The sequence below is a fragment of the Tamandua tetradactyla genome, chromosome X, assembly GCF_023851605.1.
Source record: "Tamandua tetradactyla isolate mTamTet1 chromosome X, mTamTet1.pri, whole genome shotgun sequence".
In the NCBI taxonomy this organism is placed as follows: Eukaryota; Metazoa; Chordata; class Mammalia; order Pilosa; family Myrmecophagidae; genus Tamandua; species Tamandua tetradactyla.
In genome coordinates, this window is record NC_135353.1 from 156,318,970 (window position 1) to 156,333,217 (window position 14,248).

Here is a 14,248-nt window from a genome sequence, read left to right on the forward strand (position 1 = left end):
TATATAGCATAGCATCTCAAAATCTAGAATTAACATTTACAGTTCTGGACTAAATGTGATTGCTATAATATCTTACAATCTAGGCCCCAGTTTTCTTATAAGTGTTTTCTAAAAGAGACCATATAATGTTTGTTCTTTTGTTTCTGGCTTTTTTTATTTTTTTATTTTTTGTTTCTGGCTTATGCTCAACCACACAATTTGCATGCCTCATCACTTCATTCCTTTCTGTAGCCACACAATATTACATCATATGTATATACCACAATTTGCCATTCTACTTCTCAGTCAATGTCCTTCAGCCACCTCCATCCATTGGGTAACATGGATAATGTCCAAAATAAACACTGTGTCTTACTTACACACTTAGTTGTACAGTGATCAACACTCTCAATTTTAGACAGTTTTCATTACTCCAAATAGAACAAATGACAGATAAGCACCGCCTCACCAAATAGCAAATCTAAACCTCCCCTTTAACTCTTGTCTGCCCCCCCACCCCAATTATTTACCCCTGGTATTGCTGTAGTACTGCTGATATCTTCCTATTAAGTATAGGTCATCATCGCTTCTCGGCCTTTTGGCTAAGATCAAGTGTAGTATCTGTTCTTATCAGTTTAATATCTGATACGTCCTCTATCCGAGGACAATATATTAAATGGATTTTTGGAACAGGGAGATGGAATAGGAGCTTGCTCCGTCCACTCCACTCATCGACCTGGTATTGCAGTACTTCCAGGAACGGTGCACTCCTTACTCAATTGCGGTGCCAATAGACAGACTTGCTTTTTCCTTGTTCTTCTCCTTTGCTTCTTTTCTTCACCAGACCGGGATGTCTACAGCTCTCTTTGTGTTTTTCCCTCTGAGCTGTTTGATACGGTCGTTTCTTCTTCATCTCTTTCTTTCCTTTCTACTGACACGTCCTTTATTCGTGGCGATGGCCAACCCAAGTTTCGCCCTACTGGTACCGCACGCAGGCCTTTTGTTCCGTACTTCCTCCAACCAGCAAGAGACCTTCTCCTTGTCGCCTTGAACTGCGTCACCTGCTCCTGGCTCACTCTCTCTGTTCTATCCTAGGTCTTACGCGTCCCGGTGGTTGTAGCCCCCGTTGTTACTAGCATCATACTCTCCGTTCACCTTCTGCCTTACCTGCCACCTTCCTCTGTCTTCACTCACCCTCCACGCACCATGTTCTTTATCTCTCTCTACTAACCCAGATCAATTTCCAAAAATTAAAAAAAAAAAGTATAGGTCATAGCATGCAATAGTAGTTTTCCCCCATACCCTTCTATTATTGACTCTTTGTACCTCTTTGTTCTTTTAGTTTCGTTATTGTTTTTGTGTTTTCTATTTCATGAATTTCTGCTCTTGATTTTTTTCTTTATATTTTCTGTGGATTTATTTTATTTTATTTTTAACCTCTTGAGATTGAAGTGTAGTTCATTAATTTTCATTTTTTTTTTTTCGGATATGTTTACATGAGGGTACCAATTTACCCCTAAGCACTGCCATAAATTTGCATTTTTTAATTATTCATTTCTTCTTTGACTACTTATAGATTCTTTTGGAAGTGTTATTTATTAATTTATGAATAATAAAAATTATTTATTGGAAAGTAAGAGAAATAAGCAAAGCTAAAATAGAAGATAAATTAGAATAAATTATTAGAAAACAATTTTCTAATTTTTTCTTTCACTAACAATTTCTTGTAGATTTGCATTGTGAGAGGAATGTCCTTTGACGTCAGTCCTTGTAATCTGCTTTGAATTGCATTATAGCCAACCAAATATAAATGTTCTGTGTGCTTTGAGGAAAAAGTGGTATTCTGCAGTTCTATGGTACAGTTTCTATGTTCATTTGGTCAAGTTTTTAAAACATACTGTTCAAATGTGTTGTATCCTGATATTTTTTCCTTTGAACTGTCCATTGAGTTATTTTTTTGATGATTTCTTATGGTTCTAAAATTCTAATTTATTTTTCAATAAATAGTCATCTCTTTTGGACCTTCTAGTTCTGTTAAAACTTTCAATGCTTCGTTATTATTAGTTTAACTTGATAATTTTTATAGGCTATTCCTGATAATTCCAGTATTTGAAGTCTTTCTGGGTCATTTTGTTCAGTTGTTTCTCTTGATTATTATTCATGGTATCTTTCTTCCCTGTGTATCTGGTTGTCTTTAGTTATGTACTGCACATTATAAGTGAGAAATTATCTGTAGCTATAATCTGAGGCCTATGTTCAAGCTATCTTTTGGCAGAGTTGCTCACCCCTCCGCTTTATTTCAATCAGATAACTAGTGGCACTACCAGTCTGAATCTGGGACCACACTCAATCCAAAGGCACATTTAGAAGGTTATCTAGATCACATCTAGATAACATCAAGTTATACCTCAAGTCTGCTCAAGGGCTGATTTCTGGTTCCTCTTACCCTGGGAGCATAGCTCTTTGGGATTTCAGTTCCAAGTGAGTGGTAGTTTATCAGAGTTCCTCTTTTTGAAATACTCTTGGCTTTGACTTTATGCCCTTGGATCTATAAAGGTTTCAAGACTAAGCATGTTTTACTCCCATTTGTTCTGGATCATCAAATATATGAAGGGCTAAAACGGTTTTGGGTAGTTTTGATCTCCCTCTTAGGGTTCAGTTCTTTTGCCTTGATTTTAGCCTGGTAATTTTTCGGTATATTGTTAAGATGTTCTTAAAAACAGTATTTCCTCTAGCTTTTCTATTTGTCCTTAAAGAGACATTTCATCCAAGTTATCTCATTTGCCATTACTAGAACTTAAAAGTGTTTCGCCTTTTATATGCCTTAAAAAATTTTTATCAGTGCTATTCATACAAAATTGCAGTTAAGTCTAATTTTAGTCATACATTTATTTTTCTCAGTACCCATACTGAGTTAAAAGACCAATCTTGACACCTTTAATATGTATTCAATCACCACATTTAAATTCTGACTTTCGATTTACATTACTCACTTTTGATTTCCACCGTTCAAAGAGAACAGGTGGGACCAAATGTTCTTCGTATGTTATTATATACTGAACTTCTACGTTTCCTGAGTGTTCTTCCAAATTAACCATAGAAAGTGAAAAAATGATACATTCTCAGAAGCACTTGAGTATCTTTTACCTGGAATGTGACTGACTTAAATCTTCATATGGCTGGCTTCTTCTTGTCATTGAGATGGCATCTCAAATGTCACCTTTTTAGAGAGGTCCAACCTGACCAAGTAATCATCCTTTTTTCCCTTCCCTTCAAAATATGTATAAATATCTAATCTTGTATTTTTTCCTCCCTCAGCAAAATGTAAAGTTCCATGAGGGCAAGGACTTTGCCTACCAGTTCGTCACTGTTTTCCATGTCTTATTTACCTATTCCCTGAAACATGTTACACAATCAGTAATTATTTGCGTAATAAATGAATACAATAAATATTAGTGAATTTCTTTTGAAATTGTGACATTTTTCTAAATGTCAGAGTAATCTGTTAAAAATCTGTGATTCCACTGAACTGAAGGAAGTTACTTAAGTTTTTAAAAATAAGCATAGTTTGAGCTTTCTCATTCCCTCCTTTTTGTTGAAAAAAAAGGTAAATGTGGAATGAAAAAAAGTATTAATAAGATAGTGCATTAAACTAAACCTTACAGTGTCAAAGGAATAGTTAGGATTACAGATAACTGTACCTTTCTTATTTCATATTGAACTGCAAGGAAGTCAGTGTGGCTGGAGTGAAGTGACCCAAAGAAGAGAATAGTAGGGAATGATATCAGAGGAAGGGCGGCTGAGGCCTTGGGACTTAATGTAGACTTGTTTTTCACTCTCAATGATATAGGAGGCTGTTGGGGGTTTTGAGAACAGAGAAATCACATGATCTGATTTAGCTTAAAGTGATTACTCTGACTTGTGTTGAACATACACTGAACTGGGAGGTAACCGTGGAGCTGAGGGACTATCAGAGGCTGAAGGATATTGAAGTATACTAACTTGAGCTCTCACATCTATTCTCCGAGTTAATTTGTCTCCTTCTGTGCCCATACCACCCTGTTTTAATTTCCATAGCTCTGCTATAAGTCTCAGTATAGCTGGTGGGATATCCTGCCAAATCCTACCCTCAATGCAGAGCCTCTTTACTTTTCTTCTTGAGGACATTGTTGCCTGTATTTGGAACTCTGTCCTTCCATATGTATCTTAGAATCAGCTTAATTCCACAAAACCCTGTTGAGATTTTGATTAGAATTACATAGACCACAGAGATAAATCTTCCTAGTCTTAAACTAGATAACTCTATTTAGGTCTTCTTTAATGTTTTTGAAAAAAGTTTTATAATTATTTGAATAGAGGTTTTGAATACCTTTTGTTATATTAAAAGTTAAGTGCTTTACTTTTTTGTCACTAATGTAAACATGAGTAAAAATACTATATTTTCTGTTTCTTATTGATGTTAACAATTACAGTTTATGTTTGTATATTAAGCTTATATTCAGCTGCCTCACTAAACACTTATAATTCTAATAATTTATTTGTAAATTCCTTTGTTTTTTTTTAATGTAAATAATATCTAAGTTCTGTTTTGCTTCCTTCTTTCCAATCCTATGGAGTTTGTTTATTCTTATTTTAGGGGGCTGGCTGGAACCTGCCAAAATATGCATAATTATTATTGTTCTGCAGAGAGAATTCAAAAGAGTTGAGAGGCTACTCTGGAGGTTGCTCTTACGCAAGCTTCAGGTAGACCTTGCTACATATCATAACCTGCCAACCTCAACCAGGACTTTTCCAGCCAATCCTAAAGAACACTTAGGGCAATTTATTAGATTCCACAAAGGTTCCAGGTACTAGAGTAACTTGCCAGAAACCTACAACCTCCAGAGGGGTCCCTGGTCCAGATAAGCCGTGAAACCTGCCTCTCCAGAACGTCAACTAGTTTCATCTCCCTATCCCTTATTAGCGACAGATCCTTCCAATATCAAAAATTTAGAATTGCCATAGCCCAAACACCCCTAAAGGGAGGGTGGAAAGATCAAAGGTGATGGTGGAATTATACATAGAAGATAGGACTTAACCAATGGATATGAATGCTGAATTATTAAATTGATATTTCTTTTAGTCTCCAGTGGTTTAGAGCAGCTAGAAGTAAAAACCTAAAACTGTGAAATCGTAACCCACGTCAAACTCTGAAAAATGTTCTACAACTAATTGTGGTGCTGTGCTTCAAAAGTATAACTTTTTTGTATGCATGTTACTGCTCACAAAAAAAAAGAAGGGAAAAAAGTCAATTGTGATGATAAAAAAGTATTTAAGCCCTTTAGCCTCCTATATCGTGGAGCAGCTAGAAGGAAAAATATGAGAGGATTGTATGGTAGCCCATGACAAACTCAAGGATCTGTCCTACAGATACTTTTTGAAGACTGCTTTGAAAATTATTGCTTTTTATTTCTTTGCTTTGTATGTATTTTATACTATACAATAAAAAATGTTTAAAAAATAAATAAAGTAACAGTTGGAGAGATAGTTCAAACAGAGTCAAGAGGCTACTCTGGAGGATGCTTTTATGCAAGCTTCAGGTAGACCTTGCTACCTGTCATGACCTGCCAATCCCCAACCAGGACCATTCCAGCCAATCCTAAAGAACACCTACGGCAATATATAAGATTCCACAAGGGTTCCAGGCACTAGAGTAACTTGCCAGAAACCTACAACCTCCAGATGGGTCCCTGGTCCAGATAAGTCCTGAAACCTAGCCCAGCCTCTCCAGAATATCAGATAGTCCCATCTCCCTACTCCATATTAGTGACAGACCCCTTAACTTTTGCTTTTTTATTTCTTTGCTTTGTAATATGTTACACGCTACAATAAAAAAAAATTTTAATCAAAAATGTACTTTGAGATTTATTGCTTTTTTGTACATATATTTCACAATTAAAAATGTTAAAAAAAAGAAAAGAAACTAAGAGCTAGTTCTTGAAAATCAACTGTGGAATTGATCAAGAAAAAAGAGAGAACCCAGCCTGAAGGACACCTTGATTTCAGCCACGTCATGCTGGACTTATGACCTACAGAACTGTGAGCTAATATATGGGTGCCTTTTTAAACCACTAAACTTGTTTCTGCAGTAACAAGAAAACTAGCGCCAAATATTATTTCATCTACATGCAACATAAATATAAAATTTATATACATTTTTTTAAAATGCAAAGCTGAACTAAAACTATATTGTTTAAGTATGCATACATAGGTGGTATCTAAAAAGGTGACCAATGAAAAGTTTATTTTAAAAACCAGGATATTATTTACCTCTAGGTTGAGATTGAGAAAAGATACACAGGAGAGCTTTCTGAGACCTGGTAATGATATTTTATTATTTGTCTTGAGTGATGGGTTAAACGGGCACCCGCTTATACTTATTATTCATTAGCATGTATATGTTAAGTTTTATGTAGCTCTATGCTGTTTAATTTCACAATAAAACAAGTTTTTAAGAACTCAAGGAGTAATTCTGAAAACAATAGCATATATAAACTGTTCCTTGGTCATTAACATAGAGGTAAAAGAATTTCTATTAAAGATAAAGCATTTCAACATTATATCAAATTTAAAAGTTTAACTGTACTCTCTCCACGGCTCAGACTCTATATAGTGTACTGGGTACCCCAACAACAAAACCCAAAACTCCCAGTGATGGAAAACCTGGATCGTGACAATTCTCTGAAAACCACGCCAGATTAGGAGCTGGTGAAGAAACTGGGTAAGTTTGGCCTTGATGAGAGATGGCTTATGTCCAAATGTATAAAGACTCATAAAAAGAGGGAAAATAACAGATGATCTGGGTTAGTTCAGGGGTAAGAACTAATATCAGTGGTAGAAATTAAAAGGAGACATATTTTTGCTTAGTAGTGATGGAACAACAATCAACCATCAATATTTATTCATTTATTGTATAAATATTTACCAAATACCTATAATGGGCCAGCGACTACTGGAAATGTCTCATGATACAGGGGTGAACAACAGATATGGCTCTTGTTCTCTTGGAGCTTACTGAGGGAAAACAGACAATAAATAAACAAATAAACATGAAATTTTCAGAAAGTAACAAATACTATAAGGGAAATAAAACAGCTTTATCCTCTCCAGTTATCTAAAAGAGGGGAGTCTTTTAAATAGGTTGGTCTGGGAAAGTTCTGTCTGAGGAGATATCTAGGTGACCTATTTAATGTAAAGAAGCAAGCTATGGGAACAAGGGTGTGAAAAAAGCATTCAAGACAGTACATAGGGTCTGACAGAGCCTGATAAGTTCAAGGAACAGAAAGAAGGCCTGTGTATCTGAAGCGTAGTAGACAAGGAGACTGGCAGGTGGAAGGAAGGGGCCACTGTAAGCAGTTTGGCTGTGGTAGAAAGGACCCTTGTACTAAACTAGAAGTTCTCCAACATACCTTCCAATGCTAAGATTCTAAGACTCTCAAAAATCATTTGAGTTCTTGATTACTAACCATTAATTTAGTAAATAAAAAACAAAATGCATTTCAAGGAGGATTTATCTTTCACTAAGAAATACATCAGGAATTAAAGCAATCACCCTGCATTAGCAAGTAAGCAAGTACCTACAAGAACTAACAGAAACATAAGGCTTACAATTTCTCTCACATATTGTTAGTTGGATTTAAGAGCTGCCTGGGCCTTGACTATTTCCCTTCTTGTTCAAATTATAATCTTCACCTCAACATGTCTTCTCTTCTTCCCAAAGAGGACAAAATCAGTTAAATCATGAATTCTGTTTCTGGCATTGTTTTTACACATACAAATGACAGAACCATTTTGTCCCTGAAAATTACACAGGAATAAATTCAGAACATGACTAAACTTCTGCTATAAGAAGAGAATTAAAAAAGTTTTGAAACATGAAAACTCATGGCCCATGTATGGAAGGATATCATTTATATGGAAAGCACAGACTTATGAGAAACATCCTAATACCCTCTTGTAAAAAATTCTCCGTTTTGAACTTAAGCAAGGAGATGATATATTCCTACTGAGTGCTCTTCCTATATGGGACCACCGACCCTAAAATTAAGAGGATATTTATTCTTGCTTTATTCTGTCAATATTAGTGTGCAATTTGTCTTATCAATACATTCTTTATAGTTGAGTTCTCATTATTAAATCAAATATTTGACTATAATGTCAAATACTTCTATCACTAATATTAGTTCTTCCCCTTGAACTAACTCAGACCATCTGTTATTTTCCCACTTTTTAAGAGACTTCAAACATTTGGACATACACACAGTTTATCAGCATTCAAACTTCAAACTAGCAGACACGTAGCTTGTCTCCTTACCCTTGACCTTTGGCATCCTTCCTCAAGGAAGGAAATATGGTACCAACACAAAGCATCTACTACCCAGCTACTTACCACTTCTTCCAGCACTGCCAACTTTACTAACCTCACCACCCTTCCCAAGAATCTGAGGACCTCTAGGTTTGGACTGAAAAATGGGCTAAAAATGGATCACAGAGGGCGGGACACAGTGGCTCAGTAGGCAGAGTTCTCACCTGCCATGCCAGTGACGTGGGTTTGATTCCCAGTACCTGCCCATGCAAAAAAAAGGGGGGTGGGGGGGTCAGAAAAAGCCAGGGTTCGTGCTAATGCTGAACTGTTTAAAATAAACTATCAGTTCAAAGGATTTTTGAAGGCACTTGCATGAAAATATAAACATCATTTATAACATGGTTTTATGGGGATAAAATAAAATACTCAAATTGCAAATAACAGAATTTAAATTAAATTTACAGAAGTTGGGGACCACTTGGATTTTGCTGGATTGATGCAGATCAGAAAATGTGGTACAAATCCACGTCCTTTATGCCAAGAAAAATAACAGAAGGTACTGAAAACCAAGACTAGAATATGTACAAGCTCTATATGAATTCAAGACCACTGAACTGTACCTTAGTGACCTAGAAAAGTCACACAGTTAAAACCAGCCAAGAGCAAATACAGTTACATTTTTCTGAAAGGGAAAACAGCACATTCTACATCTGAGAACTTATAATTTTACTATCATTCAATAAATATTTCTTGAGATATGCCAGGTACTGTGATAGACTCTGGAGACATGCTAAAGGAAATAGAGAAGATCACTTATCTCATGGACCTTATCAAAGAATCACTCAATAAGTGTAAAATTACAAATATAAGTACTATGAAGTACTCAATGGTGCTAAAAGGGCTTATAACAGGCACGTTCTACCTTATTAGGGAGTGTTGGTTCTTCCACAGGAAGCAGTCAGTGAGCTGAGATCTGTAGGATAATTAGGTATAAATTTATGGAGAAGGGGGATGCTACAGGATAAAGAATGATTTATGCAAAAAGTCAGGAGGGAACACGACAGGCACAACAGACTTCAAAGAAAAGGGGTGGGGGGTACATAAAAGCTGGAACTAGATGAGGCTAGACAAATAGCAGGATGAGCTATTTTAAGTAGTTTTATCTTTCTCATGAGACATAAGGAACCACTGGAATAGGCAAGAGGTCAGAGGATGGTATGACAATCAGATTTGCATTTTGAAACAATCATTCTCTACAGAATAAAAAATACCTCAATGCTTGTAAGGAGAGATGTGTTTGGGGGTAGAACTAGGGAATCATTGTAGGCACCCAAGTGAAGGATAAGAGTAGGATGGACTAAAATGATGGATATGAAAATAACTGGATAGATTCAGGATATGTTTGGAGGGAAAGTCGTTATAGCTGGGGATGTAATCTGAACTAGGGAGTAAGGGAAAGAGGAATTAAGCGCAACTTCTTGATTTTTAGCATAGGCTATGAGTAGATGGTGAATGCTGTTTCTTGATGTGAGGAAGACTAAAAGAGGGGAAGACTATCGGAAGGGAAGAAATCCAGGATTCCATTTTGACCATGTTAAGGTCAGGTTTAGAGATTCATAAAACTGAAAAAGGCAGAAACCACATAAGCAAAAGAAAAGAGGAATAAAACAGTGAAGAAAAGAATCCGCAGCTGCTGTCGGAATTAATATCCTAATATAGTAAAGGCTCCCACTGCTCAGTAAGAGCACAGAAACGCATTTTTAAAAATGCACAAAGTCACTTCATATCCACTAGAATGACTATTGCTTAAAAAAAAAAAATAAGTGCTGGCTAGGATGTGGTGAAATAGGAACGATGTACTTGTTGGTGGGAACGTAAAATTGTGCTGCCACTTTAAAAAACATACTGGCAGTTCCTTAGAAAGATAAACACAGAACTACCATATGACCTGGACATCTCATTTCTAGGTATTTACCCAAAAGAACTGAAAGCAGAGACTTGAACAGAATACTTGCACACTGACATTAATAACAGCATTATTCATAGTAGCCAAAAGGTAGAGCCAACCCAAGCATCCATCAACAGATTAATGAATAAACAAAATATGGTCTATCCATACAATGAAATACTTTTTTAGCCATAAAAGAATCATTTTCTGATACACAATACAACATGAATGAACCCTGAAAAATTATGTTGACTGAAATAAACGAGGCACAAAGGGATGGATGCTGGATGACCACACTGATATGAAATAATTATAATATACAAATTCATAGAGACAAGAAGATTACAGGTTACCAGGGACGGGGGCATGGGGATAGCAAATGAGGAGTTAATGCTTAATAGGTACAACATTTGTGTGGAGTCATGGAAAAGTTTTGATAACGTACAGTGTTGATGATAACACAATAGTATAAACGTAACCAACACCACTAAACTGTATACTTAAAAGTGGTTAAGGGCAGTGCAATGGTGGCTCAGTGGCAGATTTCCCGCCTGCCATGCTGGAGACCGGGGTTCGATTCCCGGTGCCTGTCCATGTAAAAGAAAAAAGTGATTAAAATGGGAAATTTTATCTTCTATATATGCTACCACAATAAAAAAAAATCTTTTTAATGGGCAAAGTTCTATGAACAGATAGTACACAAAAGGAAACACAAATGGCTCTTTTTTTTTCCTTTTAAACTTCTTAAAGCAGCTTTATTGAGATATGTTCACATACCAAACAATCCACCTGTCCTGGTCAGGTTCAAGTGTCAACTTGGCCAGGTGGTAGTGCCCATACATCTGGCTTGGAAAGTGCTGGTCTGTCTATCGCTATGAGGACATTTCATGGACTTATTTCATGATTACATCAGCTGCATCCACAGCTGATTGCATTTGTAATCAACCAAGGGGAGTGTCTTCTGCAATGAGTGAGGTGAATCTAATCATTGGAAGGCTTTTAAGAAGGATTCAGAAGAGTTTTCCCTTCCTGCTTCAGCAGGAGAGCATCTCTTGTGGAGTTCGTCCAGACCCTTCACTGGAGTCATCAGCTTCACAGCCTGCCCTGCGGATTTTGGACTCTTTCATTCTTACGGTTGTCCAGCCAGTCTCTTCCGAGAGTTCATTGAGGAACTTCATCAGCGTTACCAACTTGCAGCCTGCCTTACAGACCTTGGAATTCTGCGTTTCCACAGTTATGTGAGACACTTTTACAAACTTTGTATCTACAGATATTTCCTGCTGATTCTGTTTCCCTAGAGAATCCTAGCTAATACACCATTTAAAGTGTACATTTCACAGTATCATCACATAGTTGTGCATTCATCACCACAACCCATTTTAGAACATTTTCATTACTCAGAAAAAATCCACACACAAAAATGAAAAATACCCATTCTACCCTCATTCCCTACCCCTGTTAATGACCCTTAGCATTACTGTAGCACATCTGTTACTGTTGGTGAAAGAATATCACTGTTAACTATAGTCCATAGTTTGCAATAACATTTTCCCCATATACCACTCTATTACTGACTCTCTGAAATAATGAACATACATTTGATCTAGTTCTGAAAGAACACTTTTATATCTCTACAATTAATCACAGTCATCATCCACCACAGTGTTCGCTGTGTTATACAGTCCTATATTTGATCCTCTTGCATTCCTTCTAGTGACACACCCATCTCTAAACTTCCCCCTTTCAACCACAATCACACCCATAATTCAGTGCTGTTAATTATACTCACCATAATGTGTTACCTTCACCTCTATCCATTATCAAATATTTAAATTCAACCTACTTAAAAATTCTGCACATGCTAAGCATCCGCTCCATATTTTTAATGCAATTTTATTGAGCTATATTCACATACTATAATCACCTAAAGTATACAATCAATGGTTCACAGTATCATCATATAGTTGTGCATTCATCACCACAATCAATTTTTGAATATTTTCATTACTCCAAAAGATATATAAAAATAAAAATATCCCATACCCATTATGTCCCATTATTTATTTATTTTTCATCATTATTTTCTTACTCATCTGTCCACACAGCAGATAAAAGGAGTGCCAGTCCCAAGATAGTCACAATCGCACGGTCACACCCTGAAAGCTATATAGTTATACAATCATCTTCAAGAATCAAGGCTACTGAATTACAGTTTAAAAGTTTTAGGTATTTCTTACTACTATTCTAATACACTAAAAACTAAAAAGGGATATCTATATAATGTGTAAGAATAGCCTCCAGAATGGACCTTTCAACTCTATTTGAAATCTTTCAGTCATTGAAACTTTATTTTGTTTCATTTATCTTCCCCTTTTTGTGAAGAAAGTTTCCTCAATCCCACCATGGCAGGATCAAGTTCATCCCCCAGAGTCAAGTCCCACAATGCCAGGAAGATTTACACCCCTGGGAGTCATGTCCCATTTGGAGGGGCAGTTAGTTTACCAGCAGAGTGGGCTTAAAGAGAAGTCACACCTGAACAACAAAAAAAGTTCTCTGGGGGTGACTCTTAGGCATCCTTATAAGTAGGTTTAGCTTCTCCTTTGCAGAAATAAGTTTCATAAGAGCAAGCCCTAAGATCGAGGGCTTAGTTTATTAAGTTCGTAGTCCCAATGCTTGAGAGAATATCAGGAATTCCCCAGGTGGGGAAGTTTAATATTTCCACAGTTTTCCCCAGTCTTCTGGGGGACTTTGCTAAGACTTTATTTTCTGCCCAGATTACTCTGGGATATAACAGGGCATCAAACAACCTGTACAAATTAACAAGATCTTACTCCCTATTCAAGGTTCCATGTAATTATGATGCTCGAATAAATTGACCATACAGGTTTAATTAGATAGTGTGCTAAAGAAAATATAACTTTTGTACCAAATAACCATCTCTTCCTTTAGTCTCACACAGAAGGTGAAGTATGAAAACACAGTCAACATCATCCTTTATATTTTAATCTGATTTACCTAAGTGCTAACCAGATCAGCTTCATTCATATCTCTAATTGAAATCTTATCTCTCTTTCAGCCTTTCTAACAGTTGCTGTATTGATTAATGCTGACTTTCAGAGTTGCAAAATCTAGCTTTGAGTCTCAGATGTCATACAGACACCTGAAGTTACAGGGAACAGCCAGGTTATACACAAAGAGCTCAACATCTCAGAATTTAGAAATAACAGTTACAACTCAGGAATAGATGTGACTGCTGTTAGCTTACAATCTAGGAACCTTTACAATAAGCCTTCCCCTGATACCTTATTATCTCAGATTCAATTCTTAGAGTTTGCACATTATAGTAGTTTATATATAATGTGGACATTATATATAATTAATATAGTCCATATTAGTGAGGCCTTATGTCTTTCTCATTTCTGGCTTATTTCACTCAACCTACTGTCCTCAGGGTTCATTCACCTATTACATGCCTCACAACTTCATTCCTTCTTACTGACGTTCAATATTCCATTGTATGTATATGCCACAGTTCACCCTTCCGTTCATCAGTCAATGTGATGTACCCGTATGCTACCTCCAACCATTGCAAATTGTGAATACTGCCACCATAAACACCAGTGTGTAAATGTCCATTCATGTTCCTGCTTTCATTCTTCCAAGTATATACCTAAAAACAGGGTTGCAGGATCATATGGCAACCCTATATTTAACCTTCTGTAGAACTACCATACTGCCCTTCAAAGGGGCTGCACCATTCTACTTCCCTATCAAAAATGATTAAGTAGATCTTTCTCCCCACATTTTCTCCAGCATCATATCTTTCTGTATATTTTTAAAATAGTTTCAATCATGCTCCATATACTCCATCCAAAGTAAACAAACAATGGTTCCTGGTATAATCACATAGTCAGGCATTCATCACCACATTCTCATGAGGACATTTCCATTTCTTCCACAAACAAAGAAGAAGAAAA

General features: G+C 36.4%; 1 protein-coding gene and 1 non-coding gene across 6 annotated transcripts in view; one reads left to right on the forward strand and one right to left on the reverse strand.

Annotated features, from left to right (window-relative positions):
• Window positions 1–14,248, reverse strand: part of CDKL5 (cyclin dependent kinase like 5) — a 259,957-nt gene that overhangs the window by 175,167 nt on the left and 70,542 nt on the right. The gene's annotated exons all lie outside the window — the stretch shown is intronic.
• Window positions 562–752, forward strand: LOC143672333 (U2 spliceosomal RNA). The gene has a single exon (XR_013169791.1). It is a non-coding gene; the product is annotated as a U2 spliceosomal RNA (small nuclear RNA).